Here is a 12,094-nt window from a genome sequence, read left to right as displayed (position 1 = left end):
TGAGAAAAAACAATAATCTATGTTAGACAATATGCACAACTAAATATCTAATGAGTACGAATACTGCTAAGTAAGAGATATCACCACATACATGGAAATAAATATATAGGCTGACTGTATTTTATATATATATATATATATATATATATATATATATATATATATATATATATGACAAGCGACCAGAACTCGGGAACAACCGGAATGACTGGAACCACCAGTCGCTATGATGCGCACTGTGGCTGGCCAACGGGCCCAATCAGGGGGCCGGCTGGCCAACCTCCCATGTCTCCTCCCTTCCGCCATCCCAGCCCGATTAGCCCCCATCAGGGCAAGCCAGCTGGACCCCACCCATACATGAATTTGTGTACCGGGCCTCTAGTAAAAAGATAAAATCATAATGATGCATTTTTTTTTAATTGCTAAAGCCACAATTTGAGTCAGAGTATTGCAGGATAATTATTTTGGTGGATATCTCAGATTTCAGAATTGAAAAGATTTCCTGCTGTTAAAGCTTAAAAGGCCCCACAGATACAGGTTATTATTTTATTTCTGATCAGAAATATCTTTAGCAGCTGATCCCAGCTGAGTTCCAGAGTTGTGAATTGCTGTTGTTATTTCATTTCTAACCTCTTGACACTACTCTAGCAGGGGGGAGGCACAATATAGAGAAAAGGTCAGAGCTTATATAGAAATTCACTGGGTATAAAGGCATGTTTTAAGTTAAGAACATTAGATTTTGGGCTCCCATTCTCAAAATAGCAAATGTCCATTCTTGTTAATAGTTGCATCATTTTATAGTTCTGATTTTGTTTATACATACTTATGTTTTTATTTATTTCATATGAGCTAATGGTTCACATGTTTAAAAATCCACTGTATTTTCAGATCATGAACTAAATAATTCATGGGTATATGTAAATTATATTAATTATATATTTATGAAATTATACAGAGGTGGGCAAAAGTAGGCTTACAGTTGTTCATAGGGAAAAAGACATGCAGGTGATGAGTATTACAATAGCTTTATTAACTGAAAATAGTGTCACAATGCAACTGTAAACCTCTTTGCTAACCCATGTATAATTGGTAAAAGAAATCTTTTGTATAGCTTATGAAAAAATATTTTCAAGAAAACTTTAAAATATTAATTTGAGCCCTGACAGAGTAGCTCAGTTGGTAAGAGCACCATCCCCCTAAGGTAAGGTTGTGGGTTTGATTCCCTAGTCAGGGCACATACAAGAATCAACCAATGAATTCATAAATATGTAGAATAACAAATGTTTCTTTTTCATCTCTCCCTCACCTTCCCTCTCTCTCTCTCTAAAAATCAATAAAGATAAAATATTAATTTGATGTAAATATAAATTAAAATTTAATTTTAATGTCCTTTTGGCTGAAATAATACTTTAGTATTTGGAATAAAATTATTCACCATATTTACTTACAATATTTAAATATATATTTTCAGAGAACATTTCTACTTTATAAACCTTTGAACTGCATCTTTTCATAATTAAAGTTTCAGAATGCCTCTAAAAATTTACATCTGAAAGTTAAAGAACTTACAATAGGAGAATTTCAAGAAAATACTTCAAGTCAGCAGAATCCCTTTGCTCTTAAAAAGTAAAATCTACAAATCAAAGTAGTTAAATAAGAAATGTTATGGGGCTTTCTTTCTCCCTCAGATGTATTTATTACTAGTGGAAATTTAATAATTAAGAAAAAAATTTTGTATTCTTATCTCCTGCTGTTATTGATTAGACTCCCATGATGGATTTGAAGTATCTATGTTTTTTATGATTATAATAATCTTGATTTGGAGATTGGTATAGTGGGTTGCTAGGCCTTTCCAATTATATGTCCTGTATCAGAACCTCTAGAGATTTCCAACAGAATATTATTTTTCCATTATCACTCCTGTTACATCTTGAGGTTTACTGAAAATAATCCTTAAACCACTCAGGTTCGCACAGTGAACCAGCCCTTCCTCCACATTGATAAAATACAAAAGCAACAAGCAAAAAATAAAATTAAATATTCTCACAATCATATGTAAGTTATGGTATATTTTGTCTTTGATATATGGTACAGAGAACAGTTCTTTCATACTTTTTTTCTTCTTAATTAACAACAAGATTAGCATGGTATGAGAATTTTTCTAAGAAACTTGGCATTGGTTTCATGCATATTTTTTCCGCACATGCCAACAGTACTCAGCAGACACACTGTAAAAATCATTATGAATCCAACATAATTCTCACATTTTAAATGAATCGGATTTTAGGATACACTTTTGTAATTGGCCCAATCACCATATTTTTATATATGGATGTATTTCACACTAGTTAAAGTACATTTTCCTGCAGCAGTCACCTTATAATAACCCAATTTTCACCTGTTTAATCATTACCATGAACTGATTTTATTAGTTGGCCCTCATCTGGACTCAATTATCAGTGTTCCCCCTTCATCATAAAAGACTAATTTAAAATCTGAGAGCTTACTGTCCAGAAATAATTTTTTACCACATTTGACAAAGAATAAGAAATTTGTTTGTTTACAGAAATGTAATTTATCTATTCATTTGTTCATTGAACAAATATATATATTAAATCTTAGCTCTGTTCTTAACATTATAAGCAGTTTGCTATTTTATTTTAAAATAGAAAGAAATTTTTAAAAAACAACTTCAGTGGTTACTTCAGGCAGCATGGTATTTTTAAATATATTATACTATCTCTCGTATTATTCAGGTGGAAAATATACAACATGTGATTCAGTCCAGGTGTAATCTGATTGTGACATCAATTGGTTCCTGTCTCTGGGGACTGATTCACATATTACATATAAAGGTAGTTTTCTCATTCCTCTTCCAAGACTCTATATGTGCCATGAACAAATATTTGTTCTCATTAAGAAAATTTGCAGAAAGAGGATGATTTTGGGAACATGAATATGGGAAATAAAATTCATAGAATACAGGAAGGTGTTTTGTTTTGTTTTCAATAATCAGAAAGATATAAGCCAAGTTTAAGGGTGTATATAAATTGGTATAACAAATTAGGAATTTCAAAATAAAGGAACTACATTAAATAGTTTTGGGAAAAAAAATTACCAAAAAAATCCCAGGCAAGAAATTCTTCTGCTAACTTATAATTCTGAGAAATTATCACTACAATATTATGAAATTTCAATTTTAATAGCTGTCAATGCAGATAAATTAAAAATCAATCTTTGCAGTAGTAAAATTTAAAACTTTAAGACATTGTAAAAGTTATTAACTGTATTTATTTTGTAATAATTACTTGTTTTTATTCTTCTTAGAACCCTTGACATATTTTTGTGTGAGAAAGTCTTATCAGTTTTTCAATCAGTACCACTTGGCAGATATTGGAGGAGAGAAAATATAATATTAGTTAATATTATGTAGATCAATGGTTTTGCTGTTGTATAATTTTCCATAATATTTCTTGGGAATACGGTCTTTTGGGTTGGATGTGGGGAAAGCGAGTAAAAATAATCCAATTTTTATTAATTCACTGGTATGTAAAGTATTTTCTTCCCTTTCTTGCTATATATTGTAACAGATCTATATTTCTAATACATAGAGTAAGTGGTGTTAATTATAATTAGAACATGGTCAGGACGAATCATTCCTATAGGAAATACTTTTCTTGTTACATTTTGTGGAAAAAAAAACCCCACAGTATTGCATTATGCGATTTATTTATTTCTATACACTGAATTTTTATTCTAAGATATTAAACATTATTGAAATAAAACATTGGAATTTGTATTTGGCTCTTCAAGGAGAATAGCCTGTACCAAAATCTAGGGTCAAGTGATATATTTAGAAACTGCTCGGTGAGAAGCCAATCAGAGTGGCAGGAGAAGGAGAAAGAAACAAAGCATGGCCCAGACTCTTCTGATGCCAGCTGCTCCAGGAAGCTCTCAGAGGTAAAATATCCCTCAGAGTTTGCAGTGCCTCAAGTCAAAAGAGCTGGCTTTTTGCACTTTAGTGCCAGGCAGTCATTGGCTACATACCATCCCAGGGCTGGATTGGGGATTATCTAAATCTTTAAGTCACTTCATGTAGTCCAGGTGGTTCCAGGGACCATGAGCAACTCAATGTCATAGCCATAAATTGTTAATAGCAAAACAAGCAGAATGTAGTGCAGGATGGATATAAAACATGATAAAAATAATCTGAGGGGATATGGATGGAGCACCTACAGTGTCCCATACAGTTTTCAACACTTGTTCAGATCCTCTTTCTTTTCACATAAAGTTTATTCAACCCTGCAACAGTTTCTTCAAGTTGGTTACAATTTCTGGGGGGAAGTAAGAGAGGTGGATTATTTGAATGACACCGTAGCCTCTGTTGCTGCAGTTGTTCCTAGAATCAGTACAATATTTATACTCAATACCTTCTTCCTCTATATCCATACTAGATATTTCACTTCTGGCTATCATGTGTGCTGGTCTAAATGATTTGCTCAGTGGGATAAAGCAGAATTTCATCTCTAAGGAGTCTGAAGCTTTAAGTACCATGTCTTTGTAGGCCCAGGTTGATGCAATTGCTCATTTAGTTAAAACTGGGTGTGGGAGTACCACTTGATGCCAAAGTGAAACATGAATGAATCATATCTCTTCCTTTCCCCCATTATGATCTAGAAATTCTATCTCCTCTTGATAATCTATTCAATTACTCTGCCAGTATTAAAACTTTCTTTATTTACTAGTCTATTTTTATGAGAAGCCTAAAAGGGCTGGCTGGTATCCAAATGCTCAAATCTAGCAGGACTCTAACTTTGTCCATTAGTATGAGAGTCACACCACTGTGAACCAGGATATCTGCACCCACAGAGTCAAAAGTTATAAGACTGGGAAAGAGAATTCCCCAAGGCATTAATTAGGAGTGATGGCAAACAGGCCACTCCTGCTTCTACCTGTTGGCTTCCATACCCACATGACCTACCTATGGGGGACATAGCACCATATAATGGAGATTGATTTAAAGAGTACACAAAATCCTGAAGAAAGGCAACCCAAACTAGCATTATGTCCATATTGGCTTTACACCTGCCATTTTAAGAGATTATTTCAGCCCTAGCTGGTTTGGTTCAGTGGATAGAGCATCAGCCTATGGACTGAAGGGTCCCGGGTTTAATTCTGGTCAAGGGCATGATCCCCAGTAGGGAGCATGCAGGAGGTAGCCAATAAATGATTTTTTCTCATCATTGATGTTTCTATCTCTCTCTCCCTCTTCCTTCCTCTCTGAAATCAATAAAAATATATTTTTGAAAAAGAGATTATTCCAGCATTCTTTCAGGCCATCAGCATTGGCTGATACAGTATTTTATAGAACCAGTAAATTTCATGGTTACGTGAGACAGAGCACTAAGGAAAGAAAGACAAAACCATACTGATAATATATTTCAATCTTAGTCTCTATACCTTTCCCAGAATAAAGGGCTATGATATAATTAAGTAACTATGATCCAAGATAATTGTCACCAAATGCCTGGTTTGTTTTCTTAAAAAATAGTGGGGATTCAATGTTAGTTTCTGTTATTAGAAGGTCAGATGTACACAGAGGCAGTAATAAATCACCCTTGGTGAGTGGAAGCCAAGCGTCAGGAACCATGCAATACCCTCCACTTTCCTCCCGCCATGGCCTCTCCATGCATGATCCCATTGCACAAGCACTGTGCTGGCTGAGGAAACAGGTGGCAGATCTGTACCTGATAACCGTACTTTTCATCTAGTTGTTTATAGTCTCTTTTTTGTTGTTAATCATGGTGTAATATAAAGATTTTTAAATGTCATGCCCCATCCCACAGATCTATCCATATGTTTGCTTGTTTGTTTGTTTTTCCAAGACCTCTTTATTCTAAACCTCAATCTTGTTTTTTCCGAGGTACATAGCCAGCCAAGCCATTCACCCATGAGTTAACATATATCTATTACTGAACCACATCTCTCTCCATTCAAAGGAGATGCCCAGGTACACCAACTTCATCTTTCTCCATAAGAATTTCCATTTACACCTATATTTCAACTAGTGGCCCGCTGCACAAAAATTCGTGCACGGGGGAGGAGGGGTCCCTCAGTCTGGCCTGCCCCCTCTCACAGTCCGGGAGCCCTCACAGGATGTCCTATTGATGGCTTAGGTCTGCTCCTTGCAGGGAGTGGGCCTAAGCTGCAGTCTGGCCTTCCTCTGGGGCAGGCAACTGGCTGATCAGGTATATAAATACTTTCTGAAGGCAGCACGGACCCCTTTCCTATTTCTTTCCTCTGTGGTTGGAGAATAGGGGACTAAAAGGTGAAGACAGAACTGTGGCCAGGCCTGGGGCTTTTGTAGGCAGCAGAAAAAGAGAGAGGGCTGGGGAAAATCTAGACGCAGTTTCCTTCAATTGTCCTCCCTTCCTCTAGACCCCTCCCTCCATTTATTCCTTGTCGTGGTGGACATTCAGGCCTCGGAACAACAGGAGCCCAGCGACGGTGGGGTTCAGCCCCCTCACTTCTCAGCTGAACATACAACCACCTCACACTCCAAGCAGGGCTGTTTTCAAGTGGCTATAGCGCTGGGAATTCATGCCTCCCAGCCTTCCCCTTCTTGGTTTCCTCCTTGGGTCGGTTGCAAACTTCACCGAGACACTGAAGCAGCTCTGCCCTGGTAGTTCTGCACCAGCCCCTGCCTGGGCCCAGCCAGGCACTCTTCTTTGAGGTCTCTGGGTCCACAGTCTGAGCTCAGGGAGGTTACCCAGAGCCCGTTCCCCCAGACAGGTGGGGCAGGGGGGCTATCTTGGAGAGCTGGAGGAAGATGGCAGACTAAGAGTTGGTATGAACCAGCACCTGCTCAGCCAGACTTTCTAAGCTCCCCACTAGGTCCAGGCTGGGCCCCTTCCCTGTGCCGGGAAGATCCTGGCTGAGGTCTCCTCCCTGCACCCAGCACCCTTCTCCCTATTCCATCACCAGGGAAAGGGAGCAGCTCACCTGCTCTGGACCCTGACAGCCCATCAGGCTGCAGTGCAGGCAGTGGAGCCTAGGGTGCTGGTGGCTGCAAGCTTCCTCCCCTTCCCTGAAGTGTGGGGCGGGGTCACAGCAGCTTGCGGCTGCCCCCGGGCACCATGCATGGAGACACTTCTTTCCACTGAGCCACCATCCTGCCTGGGACCTGTGGGGGTTGGGGTGGCCTCAGGCTCCCACTGGCACCACTGAAGCCAGACTCGGCTTGGCCAGCCACCCCCACCACCCGAGAGTTGCACATGCCCCGAGGGCCTCATCACCCTTGTAAATCGCTGCATCCCATCCCAGAAAGTGTCCATCCCGATCACCATGGCTCACTCCCCGGTGCAGTCGGGCCTGCCCAGCAAGCACTTAGGCAGGAGCTGGGCCACCAAGGGGAGGGAGGAGGGATGCATGGGCCAGGGTGGAAGCGGGGAACTTGGAGGTGTAAATACAGCCCCCCCACTCTGAGCCAGCACCTCACACTGCATTCCTGAACCCCTAGGCACCCCTTCCCAGCACTGCACTCTCGGGCCTGGGGTGGGGGCGAGGGACCTGGAGTTGCAGCCTGGCGGCAGCCCTCGCTAACTTGGAGTTGCAGTGGTTGATCAGGGAGGGATGCGGGATGCCATGAGGCAGCCTCACGCAAGTCCCTGCCTCTCTCTCTCTCTCTCTCTCTCTCTCTCTCTCTCTCTCTCTCGGAGAGGTCAGCAGTTCAGCCCGCTCGGCATGCTGTGCGCGCAGCCTGGCATTCGGTAGAGCCTTTGGTCATTTTGGATGTTACGGACACTGGCTCTTTATATATATAGATGCAGTGGTTGTCTATTTTTGGCTCACAATAACATACCCTCTGATCCAACCATGAACCAGGACCTGTTTGTTATTTGTTCCTCCTCTTCTACCAGCTGCCTTGGAGAACTCCCTATGATACCATGAGTGTCAGCTGAGGGAGAAATGTCAGTACACTTCTGATGGGTGAAATGGGAGTTTGAGACATTTGTTTGTGCTGTTTATATATAATCTCTGGACTTTTTTGGTGCTATTCCTGGATACAACATTCCTATTACATAATGAATTACTGCTGGGCAGCTCAATCTTATGATTTGGTGGGTGACAGTTCTCAGCTCTGAAAGGGGAGTTCTAGTCAAATAATTACTTAATGCAACATGGTCAAACACCTAGTCTCTATCAAAGCTCAATAGCATTCTAGGAGCTGCATTTCAAGTGGAGTGGAAATTTCTGCTGAAAGTAGGATAGCTTTGCACCAGAATTATGGAGCCTGCAACGCCTACTCACCGTTTAGGACTTGCCAGAGGCTTCATATGTAAGAAAATATATTATTTATATCTTACTACAGATAACTCTAGACTATGGGACCTGTCAGGTCACACTGCCTACATGGCAGTTTATGCCACAATTAGCCGTGTTGCAGAATGTTCCTTGCTTTGTGCCCTACTCAACACTAACAGTTTGGAGTTTGTTGAAAATTCAGAAATAGCAAAATTACATCCAACAAATCAATAAGTGGTATTTAGTAAGTCTATTATTCACAAACTTGGAGTTTTCAAACTTAAAGCTGCTATGAAGCTCAAGGGCATGATGTTCCAGGATGGCTTATAAAGTGAAAATGAAGTTTTTCAACTTTCACAATGACTGTTTATTACAATTGGGGTTTCCAGGTGGCAGGGGGTTGGGTAAAAGTGATTATCTCACTCCATTTTTAGGGAAATAACAGTCACTTTTATGATTGTCAGAGGCATTTACAAGGAACACCTACATTAAGGTTTACTTGTGTTCATAAAATAAGCTAGATTTAGTTTTGCTCATGTGGCTTAAATGCTTTGTCTGCTCAGGGAAATCTCAAGGTTGGTCTCCATTATGTATTTAATTTCAACAGGTTGAAGCAGTATTCTCACATGATATATGTTACCTGAAGAAAGTTAAGAAATGTGCCTCCCTCATGGTGATAGGAGATAATATTATTATGCAATGGATAATAAAGTGGATAAAGTGTTTTTCATCCTTCTCAAATGATAAAAATAATTTCAAAAATCATATACTAGTTCCCTAAATAAAAGGGATTTTGATATTTTAGCAATGATTTATCACTTACCTATATATATTCTTTACAATTACAACAGGAAAATATTAACAGGTAGAACTTCATTTGACAGTCTGCCTTTGCCTTCCCATAGAAAAGCCCTAAAATTTTAGTTAATACTCTTGTAAATTTCATAAAACTTGGCCTTTTCATAAACTTTGAATAAGTGGAATATTATTCAGTTTCTCCATCAAAGTTTTTATTTATGTCAAGATATCTTGTGTGCCAGAGTTTCAATCAGGCCTCACATATTTATGGACTACTTATGATGAACTATTTCTAATACTACTCAATCCATAATAAAAATATTTATGGTCTTTTTCTAAATAATATATGTGTTTTTATATAATTTATAAAATATTTATATTTTTTGTATTAAAATATGTTATTTAGTAAACATATATTGAGCATATGCTATTAGCAAAAACAACACTGTTAGTGGAATTAAAATGCCTTTTTAAAGTTCAACATTTTAATAGGAAAAATAAAATTATTAGAAAAATATAAACATTTGCAATTGTATGAGCTATTAACCACAAGGCAACAGTTATTTACAAAACAGCAAAGAAATTTATTTTAATTTTGTGACAGCAAAATGATATATAATAAAATATAATGTTTATTCTTTATGCAGTAAAATTTTTAAATTTATTTATAATTTACATTTTGTTTCTTTAATAATTGAAGTCTAATGCACTATGTTATTGATACTGCCAATTTCCAATTAAACTAAAATGGATTTATAATGACTTGAAACCTTTCCATTTTTCTTAATAGCATCATAAATTAAATCTTGGAAAAGAATCTTCCTTCATTTTCCTTTTACCTCTTGCTAAAATTTTTAAATATGATGATAAAAGGAATAAATAAACATTTTGTGTTATTAGACATTTTTAATTTGAATAAGTATCTGTAGTTCTTTTCTGGACTCTGATTGTCTTTATCTAAGTGACAGAAAATGTAAAATATTTGGCATACTTTTAGTGGTGCTTAGATATATAGCTGAAAAAATTACAAAATCTCTTTGTAGTGCCCTTTTGAAGAATGTTTAGCTTAAGAAAATAAATTGCAATTAAAGAAAACTAGAATCAATTTTATCTACATATACACATATGTGAAATAAGTTCTTTTACTTGAGTGATGAACAATTTTTGTTAGCATTGCTATGAGTATCGTAATATTCAACCATTATTTTCAACAATTTTTTTTATATTTGAAATGAAATTTTACAGCTATCTTATTATTTTTTATTATCACCTTTGTAACTAATATGATGTACCTAAAGGATTCAGCATTGAAAATATTGGATTATCATTAAGCAACAAAAAATCCCTACTCTGTGAAACCTATGAAGAAAGTGATCTAATAATAATGAATAAAAGATAGAAAATGAAAATCAATCTCAATTATTGTGATTACAACTCAATAAGGATATTAGCATATACCATTAATCTAGAGTAAATTTGAATGTCATTTCTCTATAATTGAATTTGACATCTTTTTTCTTTTAGAATTTAGTCAAGATAAATATGTAGAAAGGGATCTAGTATGGAAATTCATTAACTCCTCAAACATTTCTATCATTTTAGGCACTATATAGATTCAAAAAATATATTCTCTGGGTGGGGGCTGCTGGGTGAAGGGGATCAATTGGAAAAAAAGGATATCTGTAATACTTTCAACAATAAAGAGAAAATTTTAAAAAATAATAAATAAAGACAAAAATATATATATTTTCTGCCCCCAAGAAGGTTCCTATCATGAAAGAGATGCATTTATAATGTGGTATAAAGTGCAAAGCATTGTAATTATGAACAAGTATTGCTGTATGAAATAGTAGTGGTTGCTCAAGTCTAGCAAGAATCATCAGAAATATTTTCAAAGAAAGTAAATTTAAGGCTATAAAATGACCAATAGGTGAGATTTTCAAGACAACATGTAGGGATAAGGAAAATGGGAGGAAATGCATATGGCATTTAGCAGAGGACTGATAGATTGAAAATAGCTCAAGAGTATTGGAGTATAAAGAGCAGGATGTGAAACTGCAAGACTGGAGGTGTAGTCAAGGCTGTGTTAGAAGACATCAGCATTACCGATACCTGGGAGAAAGCTTTAAAAATAAATCCAAGTGTACATTAAGCTGGGACCATTGATGTTCACATATACTATTCGCCATCATGAAAAAAACTCCCTTACACTCTCCAAATGCAAGTTACAGGTGCTTAAGCTACTCTGCTATGGAAAGTTGGGGTCTATGGTTCTTCTCTTTAATCTGGACAGTCTTTGTACGTGCCTTGGACAATCAAGTATCACAGAAACGACATTGCACAGGTTTCAGGGCTCAGGTTTTAAGAGACTGGCAGGTTCCTGTTCTTGTTTCTTGGCATACATACTCTTGGTGCCCAGAGCTATCAGGTAAAAAGCCTGACCATCCTCCCGAAGTGGACACGTTGTGAGACTACATGGAGAGGAAGAGGGTCGCAGCTGAGCTCATCATTCCCAAAGTTCCTGCTAGGTTGCCAGAGATGTGAGTAAAGCTATACTGAACCCACCAGACCAGTCCATCTCTCAGCTGTGATTCTGGCGGTAGAATGTAATGATTATTTGGTTTTATTTACTGAATTTGGAGGTATTTTTCTACAAATCAATTGATAACTGGAACACAAACATTTCTATATCCCATTTAAGACAAAACTATTGAAAGAATTATCTAAAATTTGTGCCTTCAGTTATCTTTATTTTCAACAGTGCATTCTAGTTAGACATAAACCTCTAACAGTCCACAAAATCCCTTTAGATTGGGAGAGAGGTTTTGGTCAAGATGGTGGCGCAGGTAACCACGGTACTCATAACCTCCCACAACAACAACAAAATTACAATGAAATTATAGAACAACCATCATTCAGAATGCCTGAATTCTAGCTGAACAGAAGTCACACAACTAATAATTTATTTTTATTTTCTTCCTTTTTATTGAAT

This window comes from Myotis lucifugus, unplaced genomic scaffold, assembly GCF_000147115.1.
Source record: "Myotis lucifugus unplaced genomic scaffold, Myoluc2.0 scaffold_142, whole genome shotgun sequence".
Classification (NCBI taxonomy): domain Eukaryota; kingdom Metazoa; phylum Chordata; class Mammalia; order Chiroptera; family Vespertilionidae; genus Myotis; species Myotis lucifugus.
Note: the sequence above shows the minus strand (reverse complement) of the source record.